Source organism: Rhinopithecus roxellana, chromosome 21, assembly GCF_007565055.1.
Source record: "Rhinopithecus roxellana isolate Shanxi Qingling chromosome 21, ASM756505v1, whole genome shotgun sequence".
NCBI classification, from domain to species: domain Eukaryota; kingdom Metazoa; phylum Chordata; class Mammalia; order Primates; family Cercopithecidae; genus Rhinopithecus; species Rhinopithecus roxellana.
Genome location: NC_044569.1, coordinates 29,317,100 through 29,329,867, shown reverse-complemented (window position 1 = coordinate 29,329,867; position 12,768 = coordinate 29,317,100). Strand labels below are relative to the sequence as shown.

At 34.8% G+C, this 12,768-nt stretch overlaps 1 protein-coding gene across 1 annotated transcript in view; it reads right to left on the bottom strand.

Moving 5' to 3' along the window:
* The window catches only part of DOK6 (docking protein 6), a 435,938-nt gene that overhangs the window by 230,168 nt on the left and 193,002 nt on the right, over positions 1 to 12,768 (bottom strand). The window lies entirely within an intron of this gene.

Genomic DNA, 12,768 nt, shown 5'->3' with positions numbered 1-12,768 from the left:
CCAATATGCACATATCCTCACTGAATTAAAATCTGGCAGAGTAGAGACACCTTGAACAGAGAGTGTCAAGCCCAGCTTTAGGGTGCTATGGGAGTGGGGAGCAAAGGCACTAAGCAGCGTGAGGGGGCACAGAGCAGGAGACCCTTACGCTGAAAATGGAAGGAGATGTAGGAGTCGGTTGGGTGAGGTGCTGGTGCCGGGCGGGGGTAGGCAGGGAAGCAGCTCATGCAAGGTCTCTATGTTAGAAAAGAGCAAGACATACATCTGCACCCTCGCACACATGCACCCTCGCATACATGCACCCTCGCATACAAATCTCTTCGTGCTCATAAACATGCACAAGCCACACAGGCACAGGTTGAGGATTATTTTTGGTTTTGTAGTTAGTTTCTTTTTACCATATTATAGGAAATAGCAATAGCCAGTTTTCTTGAAAACCTAAGGAAAACAAATTTTTCTGCAATTGTCTTCCCATCCTGGGTTTTTTTTTTTTTTTTTTTTTTTTTTAACTTAAATATACACTATAGACAACCTTAAGATCATAGACATATACCTAATTTACTTTTCGTTGATAATTTTACTGAGATGATTATAGACTCACAGGTATTTATGAGAAATGATAGAGACATCCTGTGCACGTTTTGTCCAGTTTCCCCCAGTGGTAACATTTTGCAAAAGAGCAGTATAATATGACAACCAGGGTGTTGACATTGATCGTCCACTGATCTTACTTCTGGTTTCCCAGTTTTACTCCTGTGTGTGTGTGTGTGTAAGTTTTATATAATTTATCACTTGTGGAGGCTTGTGTACGCATCACCACAATCAATGTTGCACAGTTCCAATACAAGCTCTGTTACTTTTTAGTGACCATACAGCCCTCCTGTCCCCACACTTCCAGCCCCATTGCTAACTTTTGGCAACTACTAATCTGTCTTCCATTTCTAAAATTTGTCATTGAAAAGATATGTAAACAGAATCACATGGTATCTAAAACATTTTGGGATGTGCTTTTTGTCACTTAGTGAAATCCCCTCCAGATTCACCCAGGTTGCTGCATATATTAAGAGTTCTTTTTTGTACTGGCGAAGAGTGTTTATGTCATGGTGTGAAGATACCAGTTTGTTGAGGGACATCTGAGTTCTTTCCAGTTTGGGGCTCTTACAAATAAAGCTAGTATAAACATTCAGGTACAGGGGTGTGTGTGTGTGTGTGTGTGTGTGTGTGTGTACTTGTTTCTTTTTCCTGGGATAAATGCCCAAGAGTGTAATTTCTAGGATGTACGTTAATTTCATGTTTAATTTTATGAGAAGCTGCCGAACAATTTTCCAAACTGACGGTACCGTTTTACATTTCCCAACAGCAACATATGAGAGATCTAGTTTTTCTGCATCCTCACAAGCACTTGGTGGCGTCGCTAATTTTTTAAAAATGTTAGTCATGCTGATAGGTACATCACTATGCGCTCATTGCAGTTTTAATTTGCATTTCCTGATGATTAACTTACTTAAAAATACTGAACACATTCATGCACAAATTCACATATGCGTAATTTCATGTGAATGCAATAAATAGTATACTTGATGTTTTGTTCATTTTATCTTCTTTCCTTTTTGTATTTTTCATTTTTATGGGTACATAATAGTTGTACTACCTTTTCTTTTTTGGTTGCCTTTTTTGTCCCTCTTCCTTTTCCGTTCACTTCACTATCATCCTCCCTTACCTAAGGCAGCAGTTGTTAAAACTGTCTTTTTCTCTTTGTTTCCCTTAAATATGTGATTACAGTTGCTCCTAAATATTCATAGGGGATTGGTTTAAGGACCCTCTTCCCTAACCCTCAAATACCGAAATCAATGAATGCTCAAATCTCTCACATAAAACGCTGCAGTGTTTGCATATAACCTCCCCAATACTTTAAAGTATATCCTGATTACTTATAATATGTAATACAATTTAAATGCTGTGTTAATCATTGTTATACTGTATTTCCTAATTTGTATTGTTTTTTGTTGATGTATTGTTATTTTTCTTTCGAAATATTTTCAATTCACCGTTGGCTGACTCCACAAATGCAGTATCCACAGATGGGGGCGGGGGGACTGTGTTCATTGTGTACTTCTTGGTTGGTTGCTTGGCATGAAGAACTAAGTTTGACTGAAATCTTTTCAAAGGATTTAATTAGAATTCTTTCTAGTGATTGCAAAATATTTCATGGAATAAGGACACACCATAAATGCTCAACTGTTTTATTGATAGGCATACATTTCCAATTTTTTTGCCATATACATAATGTATTTAATGTTCTTGAACCTATATCCTCATGTATTAGTGTATATGCTTATATGAGATATATTCCCAAAGAGGTTCATAGAATCAAGGGTATGCATGTTTATTTAATAGCAATTGCCAATTTTCTTGAAAACCTAGGGACAACAATTCATATACCTATCAGCCATTATGAGAATATACTTTTACCTACATTTTCATGGGAAATAAATGTGAGAATTCATTTTTCCCTTTTCTTAAAATTTTATTTTATTGTGATAAGAACACTTAACATGAGCTCTATCCTCTTAACAAATTTTTTAAAAGACAATACATTATTAATGAGTAGAGGTGCAATGTTGTAGAGCAGATCTCTAGAGCTTATTTACCTCGCTTAACTGAAACTTTATGCCCATTGGTTAGCCCCTACTTTCTGGTAACTACTATTTCATTCTTCGGGTTTACAAATTTGACTATTTTAGATACTTGACATAAGTGAAATCAGGCAGTATTTGTTTTTTTTTGTGACTGGCTTATTTCACTTAGCGTAATGCTCTCAAGATTCATCCATGTTGTTGCATATTGCAGAATTTCCTTTTTAAAGATTGAATACCACTCTATTGTATGTCTAGTCCACATTTTCTTAATCCACTCATCAACTGATCAACATTCAGATTGTTTCCATATGTTGGCTATTGTGAAAGTGCTGCAATAAACATAGGAGTGTTAACATCTCTTCAAGATCCAGGTTTTAATTCTTTTGATAAATACTCACAAATGGGATTGCCAGATCATATGGTAATTCTCCTTTTTAATGTTTTCAGGAACTTCCATACTGTTTTCTATAAGAGCTGCATCAATTTGCATTTCCATTGCTAATACACTAGGATTCCAATTTCTCCACATTTTTGCCGACACTTGTTGTCTTTTTATCTTTTATTTATTTTTTGTAATAGCCATCCTGGCAGGTTTGATTTACATTTTCATAATACTCATTATGATTTTGCTCTACATTTTTATAATGATTTGTTATGTTCAGAGCACCTTTCATACACCTGTTGACCATCTGTATGTCTTCTTTGGAAAGATGTTTATTCTGTTTTTGAATTGGATAATTTAGTTATTTGCTATTGAGATGTACACATGCCTAATATATTCTGGAAACTAACTGCTAATAAGGTAGTTTGCAAGTATTTTTCCCAACTGTAGATTGCCTTTTCATTCTGTTGATATCTTTCTTCACTGTTTAGAAGCTTTTTAGTTTGACACAATTTCCAGTCACCTATTTCTTTTGTTATCTGAGCTTTTTGTGTTATAGCCATGAAATCATTTTTCCAGACCAAGGAGATAAAAATGTCCCCTTTGTTTTCTTCTAAGAGTTTTACAATAGCACCATAAAAAATAAAATACTTAAGAAATAAACTTAACTAAAAGTTAAGTTTTTTTTTTTCTCTTTTTCTTTTTCTTTTTTTTTTTTTGAGATAGAGTCTTGCTCTGTTGCCCAGGCTGGAGTGCAGTGGTGCCATCTCAGCTCACCGCAATCTCCACCTCCCAGGTTCAAGCGATTCACCTGCCTCAGCCTCCTGAGTAGCTAGAATTATAGGCGCCTGCCACTGTGCCCAGCTAATTTTTGTATTTTTAGTAGAGACGGGGTTTCACCATGTTGGCCAGACTGGTCTCGAATTCCTGACCTCGGGATCCACCCGCCTCAGCCTCCCAAATTTGTATGCTTTAAAATACAAACATTTATGAAAGAAATTCAAAAAGATACAAACAAATGGAAAAACATCTATTGCTCATGGATTTGAAGAATTAATACCGGTAAAATGTCATCCTACCCAAAACAATCCACAGATTCAATGCAAACTGTATCAAAATTTCAATGACTTTTTTTTTCTTCTTTTACAAAAATAAAGAAAACATTCTATAATTCATATGGAACCACAAAAGACTGTGAATATCCAAATCAATCTCGAGAAACAGGAATAAAGCTGGAGGTATCACATTTCCTGATTTCAAATATATTATAAGGTTACCATAATCAAAACAGTGTAATACTGGTATGAAGGCAGACATACAGACCGATGGCCCAGAAATGAATCCACACATATACAGTCAACAGGGGTGCCAAGAACATATAGTGGGCAAAGGATAAGCTATTCAACAAATAGTGTTGGAAAACTGGAAATCCATGTAGAAAAAATGAAATTGGACCCTTATCTTACACTATATCCAAACATCAAATCAAAATAGATTAAAGGCTTAGTTATAAGATTTTAAATAAATTTATAACTTGAACTGAGGGTTCCTTTTAATCTTGGGTTTATTCTCATTATTATTTTGATTTTTTATATCTCTAACTATTTTACAATTTAAGTCTTCTTAAAAACAATTTTGCCATCTGTGTTTATAAAAATGTGAATTGCCTAGTCATAATCTTTGCATAACTGTAATTGTTAACATTTCCTCCTTGCCACTTTATAAGAGTTTTTTTCACATTGTAGTTTTTGACATTTTATCTGTTACCTGCATTTCCAAAATTATCCTAAAACTCTAATTTGTGTGGTGACTCTGCTTGTGAATCCTTTGCTGTAGGAGAGCTGTTTGATTTTTTAGGCTCAGATACATCAGTTGTGTTTTATAGTTTTGGAGCTTCTGTCTTTATAAAGAAGGTCTCTACCATCCCTAGATTAAGCATACAGTTTTCCAAATTTCTTTGAAATGTTTTTAGACTCTAACATATTGTCTTTTGGTTATTTATAGATATTATTCCATATAAATTTTAAATAATTTTCCCTAATCTAAAAGTAAAATTTTGTTGACATCCAAGTAGGAACTATATTAAAATGCACTATTAACATGGGAGAAGTTTATATTTTAATATTGTGTTTTGGGAGAAGTTTATATTTTAATATTGTGTTTTTATATCCAAGGAAACGATCTGTTTTATGTTTATAAATAAGGCTTGTTATTTTCCTTTATATAGCAATTAAATCCCTCCTGAATATTTACCTTTTTCCTGCTATTGTATATTACTGTAGCTTTTTGTTAATTTTTAAATTTAAAGTTAAAAATATATTAAAACAGAATAATATCAGATGTTACTATGCTGGCCTCATAAAATAAAGTAGATCATCTTCCTTTTTTATGAGTTTTAACGTTTCAAAGGCAACAAAGTAGATCAAGTGTGGCTACCAGGTAACTGCCCACTGCCCCTGGAGGTAAGGGGGTTGGCTTGTTTGCTGCTTGTTGCAATACCTGCTGGTTGTTTAAAAAGTGCCTAGTTTCTGGTTCTAGGTTCTGCAACTGTGACCCCCACTGCATGTGCAGGCATCCATCTGGGCTAATCACATTGCCTCTTTGGGACTTGGGGAAAAAAAATTCTTTTCGCTGACCCAGGAATCTTTTGTTATGTGCTGGGATTCATGAAAAGAGTAACACACAAAACCATCCGTGGTTAAATTTACTCCTAAGTATTTTATTTTGTAAACACAATTTAGATAGATAGACTTATTTTTAAAAATTTCCTTTTTGAAGGAGGCTGAGGCAGAGAATTGCTTGAACCTGGGAGGCGGAGGTTGCAGTGGGCCAAGATTGTGCGACTGCACTCCAGCAGCCTGGGCAACAGAGAGAGACTCCGTTTCAAAAAAGAAAGAAAAAAGCAAAAAGGAAAAAAAAATTCCTTTTTGAGTCATTTGTTGTCAGTGTACATAAGTGCCACTGATTTTTGTACGTTGATCTTGTATCCTGCATCTTCACTGAATTCGTTTATTTGCCCTAACAGTTTTTAAATGGAGCCCTTCGGGTTTCTACACATAGGATTGTGTCATCTGCAAACAGGGGTAATTCCAATTTGGACATCTTCTGTTTCTTTTTCCTGTCTAATTTCTCTGCGCAGGACTTCCAGTGCTATGTTCAATAGAAGTGGCAAGGGTGAGTATCCTTGCCTTGTACCAGATCTTTGAGAAAAAGCTTTCAGTTTTTCTTCATGGATTATGATGTTAGTTGTGGGCTTTTCACAAGTGGCCATTACTCTGTTGAAGTTTGTTCCTTTTATATGTATTTTATTGAGAGTTGTCTTTCTTTCCATATAATTTTAGAACTCCTCGGGCATTTTATTGATTGATTGATTGATTGATTGATTGAGATGGAGTTTTGTTCTTCTTGCCCAGGCTGCAGTGCAGTGGCGTGATCAGCTCACTGTAACCTCTACCTCCTGGGTTCCAGCATTATCCTGCCTCAGCCTCCCAAGTAGCTGGGACTACAGGTGTGTGCCACCATGCCCGGCTAATTTTTTGTATTTTAGTAGAGACGGGTTTCACTGTGTTGCCCGGGATGGTCTTGAACTCCTGACCTCAGGTAATGTGCCTGCCTCGGCCTCCCAAAATGCTGGGATTACAGGTGGTGAGCCACCGTACCCGGTAGGGATTTTTTAAATATAGACAATTATGTCGCCTTCAAAAAATGGGCAGTTATATTCATTGCTTTGCAATCTGTATGTCTTTTATTTCTCTTTCTTGCCTTACTGTGATAGCAGAGCTTCCAGAACTGTCTTGCACAGCATGGAGGACAGCAGGAAAGCTTTCTGTCTTCCCAGTCTATGGAAAAAGCATTGGTTTTTATCTTAAGTGTGATGTAGCCATAGGTTTCTGCAGATATTCTTTATCAAGTTGAGGAAGTTCCCATCTATTCTTTATCTTCTCATAGTTTTTATCATGCATATCTTTGAATATTGTCAAATACTTTCTGTGACAAATAATATAATAATATACTTTTTATTCTTTAGATTATTAGTGGGATTATTTTCAGAATATTGAAAATCATACTACCTTTTATTGTTGTTACATTTCGTTTTTAAAGTCATCCACCAGAAAAAAAAGTGATGTTTTAACTTTTATCCTGGACTTAGTAATAATTTGTGCTTAAGGAGAGACCTCAAGGAAAAGACAGCATATGACTGTCATCTATGTTAAGTGAATATATGTTTGGTAATTAACATCAGGACTCAGGTGAAAACTTGTGCAGGTGACCTAGTTGTTAAGAGCATGTGCTGAGGTTCAGAGTACCTCTGTTTCTTCTTTGGTTAAAGGGACAGGACAGTTTGCATGAGGCTGCAGGGAGGACTTTTTGCATTAATACATTTCCCACTCTTATTGCAGAACTATAGAAAGGTTTCAGTAAAACTACTGTTACTTTTTATCATTTTGTATGTTTAAGCTTTTAAAAATGACAAATACTTAATGCTGCAAAATGATTTGATCTCAGCTGATTCTGAAACACACACACACACACACACACACACACACACAAAGAGATCTCTCCCAACAGGGGGTCTCATAAAACTACAAGGAGTTTTTGAAATTTTCTATCCTGAGGCCATGGTTCAGACACTCTCTCCGACAAGGAGAAGTGACACTCTTATTAAACTAGAAAGTGGGTTTCTTCAGACTTCACCACTGCATAATGTAACCACATAACAAAACTGCACTTGTAGCCTCAAGTTTATACAAATAAAATGAAAGTGGATTTCTTGTTATCACTTGGCAATTCCTTTGAATATTTAATAATGTACACAATATCTATTTGACACAGCATTTTCTTGGAGAATAAAATTTTATTAACAGATATAAACTACTGTAGCTTAACATTTACCTAAAAATAATTTTCATTACAAAGTAATAAACTTTCTTGTTTATGATTTTCACGTTCTTTTTTATCCCGTTCAGCATGTGTCATGAAGTTGAGACAATTTAAAAAACTTGCCATTATTTCTCAAACACTTCAACTACTAGTTTCAAGCAGACTTAGATCTATACATAAAAAGTAGTTTTAAAAAAATAATACTTTCAAGTTGGTCATATTTAAAGTAGTTGAAAACCATTTGTTAGAAATTCAAATAAAAGCATTCTTCTATATTAACATTTGTGTCTAACTTCAGCCACGTTGTCAGGAAATTCTTCTCTGGGAAGTTAAAAACATTTTATCCTAATGAAGAGCCCTACATTTCCCAAAAATCTTATACGAACCATAAAACCAACATTAAGAAACCTTCACATTTCAGACTTTTGCGTGTGAAATTCAGACATGAGAAGAAAGTCTTTGTTAGCAAGAGGATTCTGTGTGTTCAAAAATTTTTATAAAACAGAATAGAACCTTGTCTTTTGTGGTTATACTAATCCTAGTTCCTTAATTAGTATGCCAAATAAGCCATTTTTCCCCACTGGTAATTGATAATGGGAAAGTTCAAAGTTAGAAATACAGAAAGTATCTGTTTATATTAAAAATAATTGCAGTGTTCAGTTTAAATTATGGATTCGAATTCTCAGTGTGATTTATTGAGACCACTACTTGTCATTTTCAATTAAGAATGCTATTAATGACCCTAATTTGATGCTTGTATTTTGAGATTATCCTAGTTAAAATAAAATTATGATCCTATTTCTTTGTAAATGTTTTTCACTGAGAATAAATTGTATAATAACTAAATATTCAAAATAGTTCCCCTAAAGTTAGGCTTCACAAATACATGCATTTTAATTTCAACGTTTTGACTCAACAGGAACCGAGTAAAGCTTTCTACAGATGTCTATATTTCAGGGTATCTAGAAATCTATGGAAGAGACTAACATGGTAGCAATAGCTGTGATGAGCAGATTCTGGTATAGGTTTTACATGATGTATAGACTGGTACCAAATGTCCACAGGGCACTCTGTAAGGCAGGATGGCAGAATTGTAGGGTTAGGGCCTCAGGGGTAGGTTTTTGCACTATGAAATCAGTATCAAAGGTAAGCCATCTTGTAACCTTTCCATTTGTCCTACAGATGTGTGGTAAGCTCACACAGTAGCATTTCAGAGAAAACCAAGTAGGGCCTCGATAATTATTTCAAAGTTAGTAATAAAACAGTATTCTAAAATGACCCTGAAGGGAGTGCTCAGTTCACTAAAAGAACATATGGTAGGCTCAGCCTTCTGCTGAATCACCTATATTGAAAGATGGGACCCTCACAATACAACTTTAAGTCTGGTTCTTCATTATTGTTCATGACACTAGGTAAACATCTAACATTTCCTCTCAAGCCACTGAACAGTGGCAATGATTTTAGTATTGTCATTTCCGTTGTTAAGAAATAATGAATATCACTTCATCATTCTGAAAGCATTCTCTAATAGGATGGTGTAAGAGTTTAGTTTTTCAAACAGCAGTTATTGTAAGATATAATTTTTCTTTACTAATTTTTAATATATCCTTGATAATGCACAGATTTCTATTATACTTGAATCTACTCTAGTTCATTGATATATTTTTATTGACTTCCACATTATTTTTAAACAAAAACATCTCATTTTGGTATAGTTTTAAAGAATATTGCAAAAGTAATACTGAGTTCCTATATAGCCTATACCTATCTTCTCCTATTAGTAACATCTTATATTAGTATGGTACATTTGTTAAAATTAATGAATTCGTATTGATAAAGTTTTACTAACTAATCACCAAAATTTATTAAATTTTCCTTAGATTTTACTTAGTGTCCTTTTTTGGTTTCAAGATCTCATCAAGATATCATATTACATTTATTCATCATGCCTTCTTAGCTCCCTCTTGGTTGGGACAGTTTTCCAGGCTTTCCTTGTTTGTAATGACCTTGAAAGTTTTGATCCATCCTGGGCAGGTATTTGCGGAATACAATACCTGTGGAATACAAATTTTGTGGAATACAAATACAAAATTTGTGGAATACAAATACCCATTCCTTCATCAGGATGTGTCTGATGTTATTCTCATGGGTTTATAGGTTGTTAGGATGAAGACCACAGAGGTAAAGTGCTATTTTTGATCACATCATATCAAGGGTAGATTCTATCAACATGATTTATCATTATTGATCTTCACTTTGGTCACCTGGATGAGGCAGTGTCTGTCAGTTTTCTCCACCATAAAGTTGTTTTCTCCTGTCCTTTTCTATCCTATTCTCCTAGAGACGAAGTCACTATGAACATCCCCCACTTAAAGCACAGGGAGCCATGCTCCACCTCCTGTGGATACAGCATCTACATAAATTATTTGTAATTTTCTGCATGGGATATTTTTCTGTACTCTTATGTATTTATTCATCAATCATTGCTAAAGCATGGACTCATAAATGTTCATTTATAATTTGGGTTATAATCCTTTGCTACTTTATTTTATCACTCAAATTGTTCCATCTTCGGCCATTGGGAACTCCTGTGTCCCTCAGACATACAGCAGCATTTTTGCGGTGCTTCCTTCCTTTCTGGCACTACAAGATGCTACAAGATGCTCTGGGCTCATCTTGTGTATTTCATGCCCCAGTTCTAGAATCTACCATTTCGCCAAGAAACACTGGTTTCTGTTACTAAAAACCAAGAAAGATCTGGATGCTGGATGTACTTGGGAGTTTTATTTTAAAATTCTAAATCTTTATGGCCTTTAAATAAAAATTTAAATGCTTTTGTTAAGGCAACCCAGTAGGGAGAATGTTTTGTTTGCACAGAGCCTTGTGTAATGATGAGGGGCTCTGACTGTAGCACCTGGTCAGGAGTAGGGCACTGCTCTATTATCACACTTACTGTCTGGAACACCCTGGTCTTCTGTTGTGCATAGGCCAACAAAGTTCAACAAATCATACTTCAAAATTTCCAGATAGTATATATAAACACAAGTACAGCTGAATTTCAATTATATGAGTTTCTGACTGAATAATATCAGTATGTTATACAGACTGACATTTATAAACTAAGAACTTGAGATGATGGGACACAGAACTCAGATGTACTATTCAAATAATACACCTTTTCTATTAAAATAATACACCTTTTCTATTAAAATGCTCTTAAGTATCAGGATGTAAACCAGAGCTTTGCTTTCAATTGGGCCATTGGTATATATTCTGTGATCTATGAGGGCAAGGACATTCAGGTGATGCCAGGATAAATGAGATAGAAAAGAGTCATGGAGAAGCAAAGATATTTAGACAAAATTTTAGGAATATATGTTTACTCTAACTTCCAAGAATATAGAAATTTGAAAAGGCATAATCCTATATGCTTTATAATATTCTCAAGCCTAGTTTATTTTAAAACCAATAGGAAGTTAAATGGAGAGTAGATTATAATGATGTAAATCAGAAAAGCCATCTGTATAAATACATAAAATTGCAATAAATGATTTTCTACTGTAATATGGGATTCAAGATTGTAATCAGAGGGAAAGGAGCAATATATTGAATGATTAAGTTATTAACTGAACATGAATTTTAGGTCAATATCTTTCCAAACACAACATAAATAAGATTTTCACATAAAGAAATATAACCAAATATCATTCTTTAACAAATCAATAGGCTCCAGTATTTCCTATACATTCACAATATTGCTCACTACAATTTGAAAATGTAAATGGGAAAATTAGAAATTTAAATATTAAACATTACCTTTTAGTTATTTTAAATACCAGTTTTAATATGAGAGACTAAGAGCCCAGAAGAAAACAAAGTGGTTTACCAGTTTTAAGACAGTGGACAGGAAGGCAGAAAAATCATTGGATGATATTATATTATTACCAGCAAGGCTGGGACAGGGTGTATTACAAAATGGGAATTTATATCAATTAACAGGCTTCTGTGCAACTCCAAAATGTCGATTTTAAATGATGAAATGAGGTCAGATTGCAAGTGAAGAGAAATATGTCAGGACAGATGGATAAAGGCATGCAAGAAAAGAGGAACACTGAGATAAATTCCAGTTCAGTTTAGCCATACTAAGATAAGGTCGGTGAGAGGTGTGAGCAATTTCAGTTAGGCAAAGGGACATTATCAGTTTTAGAATAAAATAACCTGGTATTAACGACATCCATAAACAAAGTATACAAAACTAGAGGGACCATTTTACTTTTTAAAAATACTGAATAAAATTTCCCCTAAAGACCTAATCATTAGTTTAAGTTCACATCTTGCAAACCCTTGGTACTTTCTGCTAACATCCATTATAAAACAAATGCACCACTGCATTGAGCAAAATCTTTAAAAAGTGATAAGCCAACTAATATATAACACACCATAGGGATTCCAATATGAAAAATACTGCAAGTTCAAACTATAAACTGCCTTGTGTCTCAATAATGTCAGAGTGCTTTATGAACCAAGATGCTAAAATTCAATCTGAAATGTATTTACTTGCAGTACTGACAATCCATGAAAGCAACAAATAGCTCAAAGTTCTGTTTTGTGCTGTCTGGGGACTGGGGCTTTGCTCTGCCATGCTTTTGCAAAGCACCCCGATTCCTGCCCTACCAAATGCCTAGAGACACACTGGGCAACAACCAGAATATTGGTCATATACCCGAACAATACCTGCCAGGTATTGTTTACTTAATTCTCAAAACTTGAATGGAAACCCCAACAGGCAGACCACCTGGGAGCCAAATCCAGACACAGACATGTAACAACAGGCACCAAAACATCGGTGGATATCAACATGTTGAG